Source organism: Girardinichthys multiradiatus, chromosome X (genome assembly GCF_021462225.1).
Source record: "Girardinichthys multiradiatus isolate DD_20200921_A chromosome X, DD_fGirMul_XY1, whole genome shotgun sequence".
Taxonomy (NCBI): Eukaryota; Metazoa; Chordata; class Actinopteri; order Cyprinodontiformes; family Goodeidae; genus Girardinichthys; species Girardinichthys multiradiatus.
In genome coordinates this window covers 6,018,717-6,036,007 of record NC_061817.1, presented here as the reverse complement: position 1 = coordinate 6,036,007, position 17,291 = coordinate 6,018,717, and the positions used below count along the sequence as shown (strand labels likewise).

Genomic DNA, 17,291 nt, shown 5'->3' with positions numbered 1-17,291 from the left:
TAGGTATGTTAGTCAGAATTTTAACCTTTTAAATAAAATAGTTTTGCTTTATATCTGTGACTATTTTTAAGTAATTAACTGACTGCAGTTATTTTCTTTTTTTTTTAAATGTTCTAAAAAACTGAATGAGAATCTACAACATCTTTTGAAATGGGTTGTGTGTGTGGTTTGTTTGTTGGAAATACTTTTGGGTGTGTAATAACCAGCTAATGGGACTCAGCAGTCACAAATATACGCACGGCTAAAAACAAATGACAGGACTCCTCTCCAATCAGAGTATATTATCAGGTCAGTTAAACCTCTGGAAAATTGATCTGGTCAAATAAGTAGAAGAGGCGGTTGTTAATCATTGTCAGCTGTTTTGGTGTCAATGAAATTAACAACAGATGCACTAAAGGGGCAACAAAGAGACAATCCAAAAAATAGGAATGGTTTTTTTTTTCTCCTCATTTTTTGTCTGTTATTCAGTAAATTTGCATTTGACCAGGGTCAGTGTCTCTACTGGTAGCATGAAGCGATACCTGAACCCTACAGAGGTTGGCCAGGCAGTCTAACTCCACCAGGATGGCACATTAATTCGTACCATTGCAGTGTCTTCAAGCAAAGGCTCCAAGAGCATGTTAGGAATAACCTTTAATATGCTCATAGCTGTTATTTCCATTTATACTATAGTGAAATAAAATATTAGTTCTAATGTTTCCCTTTTGTGAGAATAGGACAATAATGCTCATTGACACACATTACAAGGATAAATGGCCCAAGGGTTGTCATAAATGACTTGAAGCTGGGGCACTGGGGTTGATAGTGGAGCAGCTGGTATAACTGGTTTGATTAGAAAGCTACAGCACACTTATATTAAGGATGGACACCTGCTACTACACAATCTAACAGATAGACACCACAATGGTGACACATAGTCTACTGATAATCACTGAGGGAGAGCACATCCATTGCATTGGAGAACCAGATATAAAACTACATGTGACCTTCTATCGAGGCTCTTCGTCATCCTCTAACAGACGGTGACGGTCCGAGACGGGAGACTCAGCGCTGATCTCTGTAATCATTCCTCTGCCTTAATTCAGATTAAAGGAGCTAAAAGTTAGAAACTGTTTGAGAGTCGTTCTTTTAAAAGTCAGTGTTAGATAAAGTGTGTGATCGCTTCTGGGGTTCAAGTACCGGAGGAGCTCTGAGGTGTCTGACCGCGGTAGCTCGGACAAGCATTTGAGGAGACCAGACAGGTTGGACAGGACCGTCAGAGGTCCTTAACCCATCAGCAGGAGTAGCATCTGCTCCTTTGTGCAAGGAGGAACAGGATGAGTACAGCCTTGACCTCCAGCGGGCCACTGGGGTAAAGGTCTCTGACCAACGCATTAGAAACAGACTTCATGAAGGCATTGGTGCCCTGTTCTTTCTCTCTGAGCTCATACGACAGGCATGAAGGGGCCTGGAGAAGCTGTGGTGACTGTTATGCTGCCAGCAACAATGTTCAGCACGACTGGTTTGGTAGTGGGTCAGTGTTGGTCGGGGGAGGCATATTCATGGAGGCACGCACAGACCTGTACAGGATAAACCAGGGGTGGGAATCTCCAGTCCTCGAGGGCCAGTGATCTGCAACGTTTAGATGTGTCCCTTGTCCAACATACCTCAATCACATGGATGGCTCTTTACCAGGCCTGTGCAGAATTTGACTGCATACTGAGGAGGTTAGCCATTTGATTCAGACATCAGCAGTAGCAGAACACTGGACGTTGAGGACTGGAGTTCCCCACCTCTGTGATAAATGTAGGCAACCTGATTGCCATTAGGTATCAGGATGAAATCTTTAGATCCATTGTTAGACCCTTGGGTCTAACAATCCACCTGGGTTCCTCCTGGTGCATGATAATGCCTGGCCTCATGTGACAAGAGTATGCAGGCAGTTCCTGGAGGATGAAGGAACTGATACCATTGTCTGGCCTCCATCCTCCCCTGACCTAAATCCAATAGAGCATCTCCGGGACATCATGTTTAGGTCCATCTGACGCCACCAGGTTGCACCTGACTGTCCAGGAGCTCAGTGATGCCCTGGTCAGGATCTGTAAGGAGATGCACTGGGGACACCATCCATCATCTCATAAAGAGCATGCATAAAAGCACCATACAAACTACTGGTTATCATTATGATTTGCTGCAATGACATTTCAGCAAATTGGACTAATCTGAGATTAAATTTCTCAGTGACTTCAAATTCAGCCATGTGTGGGTTAATAATTGTCATTTTCCTCGAATGATGGCATTCTTTTGATCTTAACACATTAGCCAATCCATATCAGTATGGATACCCAGCTTGATTTCTTCTCCAATTAGGATCTGATGTGTTTTTAAAGCGTCCTTTTGCTTTTTTTGAGCAGTGTACATAGGACAGTGTAGTGTAGAACCAAGCAGCCAACCTTGTAATGTGTCAAACAGCAGGAGACAGATCCCTCCCTTAGGAAATGAGCAGTAAACCCAAAAATATTACATCAAAGTAAAGTTTCCTCTGTGGCTGGGATGGTACTGGATAGAATGTTGAGCTCTATCCTTTCAACCACTCTAATCCTAAAATACTAATAACAAACAAAAAAAAAAAAAACTGTGAAATCCCTGTCTCTGACCCGATCCAGTTTCACACAGATACACACACAGACGTGCAAGCACATCCCAGTTTTTTCAAAGTAGAATTTTTTCTTGCAAAATAAATCTTATTTATCTAAAAACAATCTCCTCAAAGATCATTGGTTGCATGATTAATCACCGGCCAATCAGTTATGACTCCCACGTGAAATCAAGGTGGTCAAAACTAGTAGCATTATGTTCTTTAGACAGTTTATGCATGGTTCAGAAAGTGGAGGTAGGAAGCCAAACGGAGGAGTCACATTTAATATAAATACTTAAAATGATCTGGGCTTATTTAGTGTTTGCTAAATATAAAGATATTAAACAAATGCTGTAACTGACTGTTTTCACGTTAGTCTGTACTTTTGTGCTCTCCCTGTTCTTGCTATTTCTCATCACAGTCCAAAATTTCATCTGCCCGAATATCACCCTCAGACCCCTGTGTCTTGCTCCTCTTCCTCTTCCTCATCCTGCTGGGGCAGTACTGCTCGTTGCCCACCGGCAGGAAGGAAGTCCTAGGATGAACCCCGTCTTCCTCAAAGGGTGCCGGATGAGAATTGGAGTCCAGCTGATCAGTGGAGTTGCACTTGGTATACAGCTCGCGGTGCACCTCTGGGCCGGGGCTCTCCTGGGAAGGAACGGCGAGGGCGTTGTGGTTTTTCAGCAAGAAATAGATGTAGCCAATGGGCACGGGAAGGCTGGCGAACACTATGAGCATGACGATCATAGTCAGGGCCCAACCTGGGTACTCAAGAGTCATCTCAGAAGCCTGAAAACACAAACAGGAGACAAAAAAGTGAAAAAGATGGCTGAAGCTAAAAATTCAGCTAAAGGAACTTGTGATGCACTACATTTATTGAACACTGAGTAAACTTATTATAAATAGGTTTATTACAAAAAGAAATTCCCTTTTCAGTAGTCTTTTAATTCTCTGAGATATATTCGTATGCAGTAAAAATAGACAAAACACAATTTTTAGGGAAGAGATGAGACAAATGGTCTGGAGTAAAGTCAGTCTCCAAGTCTAAATCTGAGCTGGATTTCACTTTTACATAGACCAGGTCAAAGGTCACAACCCCAACCACGCATTAAGGTCAAAGGTGCCTGCAGAGAAAGTATTCAATAACTTTCCACTTACTTCGGTACTGACACATTTCCCATGTATTTACATTTTGAACATGAATGACATTCATGGTTGCAGTTGTTAAAACATACATTTTTACCTTTAAATATCTTCCAATATGTCTGAAAAAGCAAATCTTACTGCTGTTTGATTCCAGGCCGTGTATGTGGGTCCCTTAAAAACCATTCGCAATAAACTGGCAGCAAGAAGGCTAATCATTGCCAGCAGACATACGTATTTCCAGAGATATTTGTACACCACTGGAGGGCGCCACTTGAGCATGAGTTCAATATCATCCAGGAAACTGCAGAGATGGGAAACATTTTACAAGGAAGGCATTATTTTAAACAACTCATGATGATCAAGAAACAAGTTTGAAAAAGATTTTTTGCATTGAAATAATGTATCTTACCGATCTGTGCCATAAACCCACGCCACACTAATTGTTTCGAAAATCACAACGATGACTAGTGGTAGGGTTGCACAGTAGTCATCAAACATTGTCACAAAATAATTGCCAGATCGCTGGGTGAACAATAATCCGATTATGAACCCTAAAGCACAGCTGAACACTGACAAACAGGCGGGAACACAGTAAGATGTATTTAATCAAACTAGTCCAGAACAAAAAAAAACATTTGATAGTTTTCCTCATTTATAATGTAGTTTATGTTTCTGTTATTAAATTAAGTCTAGATTTACTACTGCATGCCCTGCAAAAGTATTCACACTCTTAACTTTAAACCTCCATGTATTTTATTGAGATTTGACCAACGCAAACTAGTGCATAGTAAAGTAGAAAAATCATGGACAAGCTTCAAACCTTTAACATGTAAACATCCAAGGTGTGGCATGCATTTGTTTTCAACCTCCTTTACTCTGATGCCTAAATGAAAAACAATTTCACTAACAGCAATATGGAGATAAGTAACTGGTAAATGGAGTCCACTTGGGTGTAATTTAATCTCACCATAAACACAGTTGTCCTGTGGAGACCTTAAGGGTTTGTTAGAGAACATCAGTGAACATCATGAAGACCGAGGAACCCAACAGACAGGTCAGGGAAAACGTTGTGAAGAACTTTAAAAAGGGGTTAGAGTTTAAAACAACTTAAGAACCTTTGGTAGAGCACAGCTCAAGTAGAAACCAACCAAGACATGGTTGCCCACCTAAGATGACAAGCCAGAAAAGACGAGAATCAATCTGAAAAGCAGTCAATAGGTCTTAGCTAACTTAGATCCACAGCTTAGGTGAAAGTATCTGCTGATCATACAATAACAGTATTTGTTGTGCACTTCACAAGTCTGGCTTTTATGCAACACAACAAAACTAGACATACCCTAAAAAACATCATACCCATCATGAAACATGGTGGTGGCAGCATTCTGCTGTAGGACAATGTCAGACAGCCTGTCAGAGGCTGCAGAAAACATGAGCGGATGTTCACCTTCCAAACGACAAGGACCCTTATGCAACCATTATCTTATTGAGGCTCTGCTTTTACATTCAGTGGTGTTGAAAAACAGGATATAACAGAAAAACATCACCTCCCTATTCAGTTAATGCAGCATACAGAATTAAACACCAGCTAAGACAGGCACTCGTGGGTTTTCAAGTTAAGAAATTCAGGGGGACTGAAATCACAAATTTTATATGTCATGAAAACCACACATGTGCCTGTAACAGAAATGTTGCAGCTGGTCTCAAGACATAACTTAATCTCAACACTATAGTAAAGCTTTAATTATCTGACCATTTAGGGACACTAATAGAACATTTAGTTTTAATACCCATATAGTTAATCAATTCAATTAAAAAAACCGAAAAGATTGTGATGTTACAGAAAATCAACATGCCCAGCAATTATGTAGCAAAACACTTTCACCCTAATTCCATTCTACTGATTTCAGTATGCATGCACTATTTAAAATGGGAGGCACATGCTTTCAAAGACCTCACACTACCTGACGCTCCACAACATGCACCTGAATGCTTGAAAACAAGACATAGTTATATTTTACAAAGGTTCAGTCAATTTCTAGACCTAAATCAAATAAAGAATATGACGCGACAACTCACAAGCTAACAACAATCACTGTATGAATTTTAAAGAAATGCTAAAGAAAATACAGGCTCACTGTGTAGAGTGAGTATTTGAGCATGTGTGGTAGTACCTGTAAGAAAGGTCCGATGGCGCCCCAAGAGTTTAAAGTTGTCCATGAGAGGTGTGAGGATTCCCTGCATGATTCCGAACATGGTGCTCAGGCCCAGGTTGAGGAGCATGAGGAAAAACAGTATGGACCAGAAGGGGCTGGCCAGGAAGAGGGCCATCACTTCAGTGAATGCTATGAATGCCAGACCTGTCCCCTCGACGCCCTGCACGGACACTAAGAGGAGGTTGCAGAGAGATTGAGACAGTGCATGTTATACTGTATATGCGTCTTACCGCTTTTGTTTGACTGTATAGATTTTTACACAAAATAAAAACTGAGACAACATGAACTTTTGCACCTCCTCTGTATCTATAGTTTCAACTATAACAACATGTCCTATAATGTTTATACTGGCAACACAAGCCTAATGCAAGCATAATGTTCTTATAGCTCCTATTTCTCACCCATGGCTGCAATGAAACATGTTTTATCTCTGTTGCTTTTCAGCAGTGGCGATTGCTCCTGCAAGGGAAGTTCAGCTTCCCCTAAAATGTCAAAAAATAAGTGATCAAATATATACTGTTGTGTGTTCATGTCATTGACTAAATATGCGCTACAACGCGCTCAACATTGGTTCAGAATCAGCTTCTTATCACTGATAACGACGTGGCTTTCCTCTCACTCATTCCCGCAGCCTCACAGTGCTTTAAACAGTGAGTTCAATAGCGAAGCAAAAATGCTGGGCTTTGTCCCGCCCATCAGACGCTCAGCGTCTCTGGGGGTCTATGGGGCAGTGGGCCGGCCTCGGCTGGCCCGGACCCTCAGCTTCTACATGATAATTGGATGATCTGTCTGAGGCTGAATCCCTTTTTGATTGACAGCGAAATGAGCGAATCAGCGATCTTGAAATTGAGCTTCTCCTCCTTGAAAAACCAGCATCCGCCGCTGCTTTTCAGGACTGCCGTGCAGCTTCACTTCATTACACCTTAATCTTTATCTGTTCCTGTTATAACACCCAATCAAGACTGTAAAACCATACACTGCACTAACAGGAAAAGAGGGGTGAAAGTTGTGCACATATACAGTGCTTTGCGAAAGGTCGGAGTTCATAAAGTCAATGAAAGAGGCCAGCATAGAACAGTGAGAACCAGTGAGCATCATATACTGAGGCAGGGAAGTGCAAGCAAACTCACTACCAGAAGTTCAGTGAGGATCTCTGAATGATCCAATGTTGTCCAAATGACTGGATGATGATAATAGAATCCACCTGTGTGTAATCAAGTCTCCGTATAAATGCACCTGCTCTGTGATAGTCTCAGGGTTCTGTTCAAAGCGCAGAGAGCATCATGAAGACCAAGGAAACACAGGCAGGTCCAAGATTACTTGTTGTGGAGAAGTTTTAAAGTTGGATTTGGATACAAAAAATTTCCCAAGCTTTAAACATACCAAGGAGCACTGTGCAAGCAATATATTGAAATGGAAGGAGTATCAGACCACTGCAAATTACCAAGACCGGCGTCCTCTAAACTTTCATCTTGAACAAGGAGAAGGATGATCAGAGATGCAGCCAAGAGGCCCATGATCACTCTGGATGAACTGCAGAGATCTACCAGCTGAGGTGGGAGAGTCTGTCATAGGACAACAATCAGTCGTACACTGCACAAATCTGGCCTTTATGGAAGAGTGGCAAGAAGAAAGCCATTTCTCAAAGATATCATAAAAGTCCATTTAAAGTTTGTCACAAGCCACCTGGGAGAAACACCAAAATGTGGAAGAAGAGTGCTCTGGTCAGATTAAACAAAATCGAAACTGTTTGGCCACAATGCAAAACGATATGTTTGGCGTAAAAGCAAACGCAGCTCATCACCCCTGAACACACCATCCCACTGTCAAACATGGTGGTGGCAGCATCATGGTTTGGGCCTACTTTTCATCAGCAGGGACAGGGAAGATGGTCAAAATGATGGGAAGATGGATGGGGCCACATACAGGGACCATTCTAGAAGAAAACCTGTTGGAGTCTGCAAGAGACCTGAGACTGGGATGGAGATTTATCTTCCAACAAGACAATGATCCAAAACATAAAGCCAAATCTACAATGGAATGGTTCACAAATGAACGTATCCAGGTGTTGGAATGGCCAAGTCCAAAGTCCAGACCTGAATCCAATTGAGAATCTGTGGAAAGAACTGAAGACTGCTGTTCACTAACGCTCTCCATCCAACCTCACTGAACTTGAGCTGTTTTGCAAGGAAGAATGGGCAAGAATTTCAGTCTCTCGATGTGCAAAACTGATAGAGACAAACCCCAAGAGACTTGTAGCTGTAATTGCAGCAAAGGGTGGAGCTACAAAGTATTAACGCAAGGGGGGCGAACAATATTGCACGCCCCACTTTTCAGTTTTTTATTTGTTAAAAACGTTTGATACATACAATAAATTTCATTCCACTTCACGATTGTTTCCCACTTGTTGTTGATTCTTCACAAAAAATAGAATTTTATATCTTTATGTTTGAAGCCTGAAATGTGGCAAGAAGTTGAAAATTTCAAGGGGGGCGAGTACTTTTGCAAGGCACTGTACCTATTTATGGCTATTTTTATGTGAATTCTTTGCAAAATCAGACATTTAACATAAATTTAACAGCAGATATTGTTTGAAATGACAGCTTTTCCCCCAACAAAAGAGCTGAGCTAAGTGTGCCATGGCTCACTTTATTCTACACTTTTATTTCCTAATTTAGATGTATTCATCCATAAGTTTTTCTTAATTTAACGATACAATAATTCTTATTTTTACTGAATTAAGAAAAAAAAGCATTTATTATCACTCCTTCATTCTTTTAAGTACATTTAACAAAACCAGAATGTATTTGTGTTTTGCCTGCATTTATTTTTCTATAATACTTTATGTCATTAGTTGTTAATGATATGCTGAATCGAGGTTATTCACTGTCAGTGTTACCTTGTTCATCTCCTCCTCCAAATTGCAGTCAGTGAACTGAGGACCCAGCATGGAGCCGTACTCATTGTACCACTGTCTGTATTCAGGCAGAGACACGGAGCTCGGATCTGTAACAGTGAAACGGAGGCCACCAATACTGGCTGGATCCATTAGAAGACATATGAGTTAACACACCAAGATTTCTGGAAGAAGATGAGATAAAACAAAAAACATTAGTAAGGCAGTTTTTTTATGGGAAGATAATAATAGTAATGTGAAAGGGAAATCAAAATGTTGCACCTTTTGGTTTCAGGCACAAACAACAGGTATACATACTCAGCAACGCAGTGTAGGGCAATGGTCTTAGCCCGGAAACCCAGCACCACGAAAACCACCAGTGAGGCCAGCACAGATGTCATAAAGTTGATACAGATACCATCAGGGCGTCCCTGTGGCAATTGTTGTTTAACGGAATACGCGATAACGGAGCCGTAGCCCAAACCCAGGGCAAAAAACACCTGAGTAGCTGCCTGTCGCCACACCTGAGCGTTTCCCCATATTTCCAGCTAAAAAATATAACAAGAGAAGATCTCACTGGGTTGTTGATTTAGGAGACACTGCTGTCTTAGCTTTTTGAAATACTGACTTTCCTTTGAGATGAACTGAAATGCAGTTTAGAGCAAGACATCTCTGGTTTGCTTACTTTGGGATAAACAATATATGATTCCATCTATTGCTCCGTCCAATAACAACCCTCTGATGAGGAAAATGAAGAGCACCACGTAGGGAAAAACTGAAGAAAAGTATATCACCTACGATGAGAAGAGACATAGAATCATTTATTTCCAAGATTATTATTTTTTTCCATAGAGCAGCGAGATTTAAAACATTTGGTCAAGGAAAGTGTTTAACCTAAGAAAACAAACAAATTATAACAGTTGTTGAAAATATGTCCCTCAGAGTTTTTTTTCTTACCCTTGCAGAGGACTTGATGCCCTTGATCATAGCCAGCGAAACAATCGCCCAAGCAGCCAATAAGCAGCCCGTCATGAAGAGGTTAAACTCTCCAGATTCCTCTATGGAATTGGTGATGTCCAGCGCTTTCCTGAACCAGAAATATGGCGTTGGGGAGCTACTCGCACATTCCTTTACTGTTTATTGAAGACAGACAACAGTGCAGACCTGGTCGGGTGCTTCCATGACATTTGATTAAACTTCTCTCTTATGCCAGTACCTGTTTCATTGGTAGTTACATCAGTCGGGCACTGTTCCCACGGCAAAGGATACTGGAAGGAATTTCCCAGGTAGAAAAGACTCCATGCAATGATGACATTGTAGTAAAGAGCTACATAAAAGCAGACCTAAGGAAAGAGAAAAATGCCTTCAGTTATGACTATTTTACTGTGAACTTGAAAATTATTATTGCTGTGGGGAAATGTATATTTTCCTTCAATTTGCCAGACTGTTAGTAATATTTTAGAACGGTCATAAAGGTTTTTTTTAGGAATCTAATGAAAGTTTTTTCGTTGTTTCACTTGATGTTCAGTATGTGACAATTTTCACGAATGCTTTTTGTGTGTGTTTTTAAGTGACTTAACATAAAAAGGCTTCTAATATAAGGGGTGAACCAATGTTTTGGAGAAATAACAAATAACTTTGCAAAGAAACACTTTAAAACTGGATGTTTTAGCACTTTGGTTCCAGATGATTGTCACAAAAACACAATTTATATTTAGTTTATACCTAAAATGTCCTCTGCTATGGTATCCAAATGACTCAATTTTAAACTCATCTGTCCAAAGAACATTATTCCAGAAGTCTTGATCTTTGTCTTTGTTTTTCTGGGAAACTTAAGGCTGGCCATAATGTTTTTTTTAGAGAACAGTTACATTTGTGCAGTCTCTTTCAGTTGGTATAGGCATGATCTTTCAAATTTAACTTGACTGCATTGTGCACAAAGAAGATCGTATTGAAATCTATCTAATTTAATTTGATTTTGTCAATAAAATTAGACTGTGTTAACAGGAAATTTCTGCATATCAGTTTGATATGTCAGTTTTGTAAAGTTCCTGAAATGATAATAATTTCTATTTTATATTAGACGTACTGCTATGTATTCTCTTTGGGCTGTAAAGTTGCCTCGTCTTGTCTGCATAGAAAAGTGTTACATAACAGACTGACAGCAAAGAGCTACAGCGATCCACTCTGCTCTCAAGTTACAGCAAGATATGAAGTCACCACTATCTCTAAGTTTACCCACGCTGCTGTGACTGATTAAAAGAAGGTTAGTTTACAGAACGTGGGAAAAATGAAACACCATAGGCTAAGCAGCAGAAAACACACAAATCTGCAGAACACTTAAACAGACCAATCACTGTCCTGCCTTTAAAAGCCAGAAATATTATCACAATCAGTAATCCTTTCACTGACACGTGTGCAAACAAGTATAGTAAACGGGATTTTCCTACTGTCCTACTGTTTTCCTACCACATGGCTTGAAATGCCTCAACTTAAAAGAGCAATTCTCACCACACAGCTGGAGAAGCCGATCCCTATCAGTTTTGGGGAGATGTGTTTCCAAACGCCAATGCTTCCCTGTCGAATACTTTGGTCAGCTGCCAGCTCCATAAAAAACAGGGGGACTCCCACAATCAGTAAAAGAAAAACATACAAGATCATGAAAGCCCCTGAAAGAATTGAAAAAAAAAGACAGATTTACAAATGTGTTATACGTTGAAATGTGTTTGCTATCCCACTAGGATTAAACTCTTTATTTAAAAAGCCCTCACCTCCTCCATTTTGGTGGCAAAGATATGGAAACCTCCAGACATTCCCTAAGCCCACGCTGAAGCCAACCTGAGCCAACACATACTGCATTTTAGAATCCCAGGCAGGCCGATCTTCATCATTTGATTCTGCTGTTTCAGGGATTGCTGCAAGCTCAATTTCAGACTGGTCTTCTCCCAACCAGGCTCTCTCCTCACTGGAATCCAGAGCAGGCTTCTCCATCTATTCAAAAACAAATAAAGAGGAGTGATAAATCTCCATACTAGGATACCAGTCCAGTTTAACAAAAAAACAGCACCCTCCTCATGTCTTGTGATTTCTTGTAAAAGAATTAAAATAATGTATTATTTTTGCAGTGGCATCCTCTGACATGAAATTAAAAGTATTCACCTTTTAAATCGAGTCTCCGTTACAATCATTAGACACTATCTAAATGCCAACCTGTTCGGAAGCAGGTTAAAATAGCCATTTCTGTACTACCATTGCAAACATAAATGTATGGAGATTTCCCAGAGCTTTCAAGAGTTTAACCCATCACACATGTATAAAATTGATTTTTTTCAGCAACAAATACTCACTAAAGCGCCTTATTTCCATGGTTAAGCATGGTGGAGGACCTGTGATACCGTGAGACTGTTGCTTATCCAGCATCTGAGAAACCTTGTTAGAGTACATGGTATCATGAATTCTTTGAAATATTAGGAGATTTCAGGTAACAATCTCCCAGAAAACTAAAAACTGGACACTGTTGAGTCTTTCAATAGGTTAATGATCCAAAATATAGGGGCAGATGATACAGAAATGGGTCTCCAGACACAAAATCAACATTCTTCCATGGCCATGTCAGTCCTGAGACCTTTACCTTATAGACCGCCTGTGGGGTGGGAAGCAGAGAGGGAAACGTAAGGCCAGTACTTGTACTCAATTAAAGGTTAAATTGTTCTATAGTTTTCATAGTGAGATTATTTTACAGCAGTAAAAGAAGTTACATGTAAGCCAGCCATCATTGCATTTTAATAACATAAAGTTAAACCTTGTGGTACATATTTGGAGCTATTTATTACTGGCACCTAGCTCAAGATAATGTTGATGGCTGTTCGTGTCAAAGTCCACAACCCCAAATACACTGCTCATGTTTGACTTGTGGGGGAAGTGTGCAGGAAAACGTTTGAGCCCTCCAAAAATAATATTGGAGTTTGTCAGTGAACCAAGGACTTTCTGAAACGTTGTGTTTCTGGACAGCTAAATTGAAAGTACAGTTTTTTTTTGGGGCAGTAAAAAAATACATCTATAAGTGCACCCCAATTTCTCCATCTTAACAAGGGCAGATCCTTCTGTTCAAATGGAATAGTGGTCAGAGTATCAACACATCTCCAATCTAACCACAGGAACCCAATCTCTAAAGGTTTAGCATGGAGTACACGTGCAATGTGATGGCTTTGGAATACCAGGTCACTCTACTTCCGAATGGCCTGCCTTGGAACACAATATCGTCTGAACAGCCACTGATTATATGCAATAAACAAGGGACCCAATGAAGAAAACTTGCACACAGTCCAGCCTCTTATGGTTGATTTACATTACAATGGTTAGGCGCAACACCCACGTTTCTGAGAAGTCCTAAACTCAGTCACTGCAATAGCATTAACTATTTCATAGGCTCGATATTTTTGGTTTTTCTATTTTCTTCACTATGTCACAAAGCAGCAAGGGTAACATTTTAATATTATCTGTTTTAATCTGGTATCAAAGCTTTATGGCATGTTTATGCAATCACCCTCTGATCTCTGATAAACTGATAAAGAAAATCATTGATCAAATATAAGCCACATTAAACATATTGCCTTATATGTTTAATGTGGCATTATGCATTATTTTACCAAGTATGGACTAATAATTCTCTGATACACAGTCGAAAAAATGAAACAATCCTACAACCACCTGTGGTTTTTTATACAGGTATATTTAAAATTTCAACAATACCCAAAAGTTTTTCTAATATAAATAAACAATAAGAACTGAGAAAAATAAGTTTTAGAAATTCTCTGCCAAATGTAACACAAAATGCTTTTTTGGCAAAGAATTAATTAGGAAACTGCCACATTTATTCCCTCATAAAATGGCTTAGGTTAAACAAAGGCATATAACATTAGAAGCACGAAATGATAACATCATCACTCTGTATTTTGCTATATAAATTCAGTTCATTTACCATTTAGCTTATGAGTCTGGTTAAAGAGTTTAAAAAGGTGTCAAGAGAATTTGATTCATCATTCAACTATACCAAAAACTGTTTATAACTGTATGACACAACACCTGCTAAGCAAGTTCACCCTGAAAGCAGATGGCAAGATGCTAAAAGAGGTCTCCAAAAAATGGATTTCATCCATGGGACCTAGAGCAGAAGAATGAAAGGTCATTATGGGGAAATAAAATGACAAATATAGAGAGCTTACCTTTTCAAGGAGGAATCCTTTGCTCTCTAAGAAAAACATTAAGAGTAGTCTGAAGTATGCCAAAGAAGAACTGGACGTCTTGACTTCTTTGGACAGAGTCTAAACTGAAATATTCAGAGACCGGAAATGAGGGTATGTTTGGCATTGACCAAACACAAAATTCCAGAAAAAGAGCCTCACAACAACGCACGAACATCGAGCTGGAAGTGTCATGGTTTGGGGATGCTTTGCTGCAGCAGGACCTGGCCAGCTCATCATCATGGAATCCACCAAGAACTTAACTATATATCAGAAGGTTTTTCAGGAAAATGAGAAACCAGCTGTGAATAATTGAAATTGAAGCATTCAAAATGACAATGACCCAAAACACACCAGTCATTCCACCAAGGACTGGCTAAACACTGAAACATAGAAAGTCCAAGACATCTCGCCAGGTCTTGATCTTGTTGAGATGCTGTGGGGTGACACGCACGAAACCCCTCTCATGTCTCACAGATAAAATTGAAGGGTGGGGCAAACTTTCCTCAGATCAATGTCAGACACTAGTAGATGGCAACAAAAAGTCTCAATTAATTTATTATTTTCTTTGCAACAGTAGTGGCTTTTGTTTATTTATTTTGATTGGTTTTTGAAAGTCAGCAGACAGGAAGAGAGGTGGAGAGAAGGGAATTACATGCAGCACAGGTCACAGGAGACGCTGACTCAAGGACTGAAGCTTTCGTATATGGGTCGCATGCTCTAGCGCTACACCACCCGCCTCCTTTAGGTTATTTTAACCAAAGGGGACAAGACTTGCTATTAGAGGGTAGGGTGTCCTAACCTCTTCCTCAGTTAAAGACCCAGTTTTGTTTGTTTTTTATTTAGTAAAAACAAGATTAATTTGTGTTGTTTAAGTGAAATTAAATCACTTTGTTTTTAGAATAAACAATTTGAATAAAAATTGGAAAAATTACATTTTGCATTAAAGAACAGTTTAATGGTGTTTTTAATTTGTTCACAGCTGTAACTTGATTATCTCTGTTTCACAAAATGTCTATACTGACATGCAACCTTGTGAGGGGTTTTAGCGCATCCTATGTTCATACACTGTGAAAATGACCACCAACACATTTTCCTGGTGAATGAAAATCATTTTTGTCTATTAAGAAGCTTTGGTTGAGGTCAGGCTATCTGTACTCTCAAAAAAGCTTCAGAAAACATACACGGGGCTGTAGATCTGTAAGCTTGCTGTATATTTTTTATCAAAACATGCAGAAACAGAAATTTGGTAAGATTTCCAAAAAGGGAAAAAATAAAATTGCTCCCTATATACTGAATTTTAAAGAATATCTCATGCAGCAGTTCACTTATAAGCAGCTGAATCCACAGCTCTAGGCAACTCAGATGAACATGGTCCAAAATAGATTAACATGACTGGAACTGGCTTTGGGGTTTCACCACATGGTTTAGAAGAACAATTTGGCGGTGTAACCCCATCAGAATGGAAAGTTACTAGAGGCATATGACCCAGAAAGACTCTTGAAGACAGGTGTGTTCAGAAATAAATACACACAGGCAGATGAGAGTGAGACTGTGACAGAAATATGCATATCCAACTAGAGAGGAGGGGAAGCTAGGCAAAGAGCAGCCATTCAGTGAGTGAGAGTGAGAGGAAGAAACTCTGTTGGGAGGTGTTGGCTATGCATTGGTTGGTGCTGTGGGTGCTGCTGAGATGCATGAAAAGGCCATGGAGGAGGTGAAGCTGGGAAAAAATTGAGAAGAGAAGCTGTGGTGAATTTAATCATGTCTAATCTCTTGCTGGGATCAAACATTAGAACTCTGTCCTGAGGCCTCATACTACCCTGAATTTACACAGTAAATAAAGATGCACATTACAAAGAACAAAGTGACTCAGAGGAACATAGACACATACAGTATGTCCTTTAAAGTGAAAACATCTGACTTAAGAGATCAGGGTTGTGTCACTTATAGGTCCTTAAGCTTTGTGCCAGATCAGCATGTTCTGTTTTTATGTCTTTTTATGGTAATACTATAGGCCTCAGGATGGAGATACCGAAGTCTTCTATAAACACAGAATATGCAGAATATATCCTTTTATATGCAGTGTCTTGCAAGACAATCTTCGCCTACTCAAACATGCAAAGTTCTACACAGAAGGAGTAAAATATCTAACTAAACAAAATGAAGCAAAACAGCAGTCAAACCATCAGTTATGGCAAAAATGATAATATGACAAAAGGGATGTGGTGGTGAGTGGAGGTTGGGGCGCAGCTCAAACTGTAACTCAGTTCTACTCAGTCATAAAACATCCCCCAACGCTGGGCAAGGTGAGCAGACAAAGGGTTATAAAACTTTTGGCGGCAAGCTAGTAAGCAGTAAGGTTGAAGACAAAGAAAATGGTGAATTTCACCATGAGGTTATTATAACAGTCCGGTTACACAGCGCACCTGGTGTTTGCACGGTAAAGACACACTTGCGAGACACGGCGGTCTCCAAAAGTACCAGCGAGTTTCAAAACAATGGAATGCACATACAATTCCTAACACATTAGACTCTAAATGGCGACCCTAATTGCACTAAAAATCTCCTCTACCCTGCTATTCCTAATAAAGAAATTTAAAAAAAATAATAATAAAAGGATGTGTTTTACTTTGTTAAAGTCTTCCTTCTGAGCAGAGTTGAGAGAGAGGAAGGGGAAAGTTGGAAGTTAATGTGCGTCCACAGTTAACTTCAGGAGAAGCGATCAATCTTCCCCCTTTGTCCTCCTTGGCAAAAAGGAATAATATGAGCTGACCATCAGCAGTTGACTAGAACACAAAACAAGGTGGTGATTCGTCTCCTTGAATCTCTGTAGGTTTTTTTGGTTACCTGTTAAGCTCACGTCTTCGATCGGCAAAGTGAAATTTCTGGCCTTCTTATTCCAGAAACCTCTTTTATGAATTTTTCATTGGCCAATGAAGGAGAATAATTAAATCCACTCGGGACTCTTCTCCAGATGATGCTTCAGTTGCGTGGTCACCGCGTCACGGTCTCCAGCTGAAGGCGAGCCTTCAAAATGGGCGCCTTCCTATATAGCGTCTTGTGACGTCAGACTTGGGACGCCCCGTCATATCAGTCGTAGTGTCCGATGGGATTTGTAGGAACAGACTGTCCTTGGATACAAAATGGCCGATGACGTTGGAGAGGCACAGTGG

The 17,291-nt window shown here is 40.0% G+C and overlaps 1 pseudogene; it reads right to left on the bottom strand.

Annotated features, from left to right (window-relative positions):
* Positions 1–3,068: 3,068 nt before the first annotated feature.
* Positions 3,069–11,863, bottom strand: LOC124863403 (annotated as a pseudogene).
* Between the last annotated feature and the right edge of the window lie 5,428 nt (positions 11,864–17,291).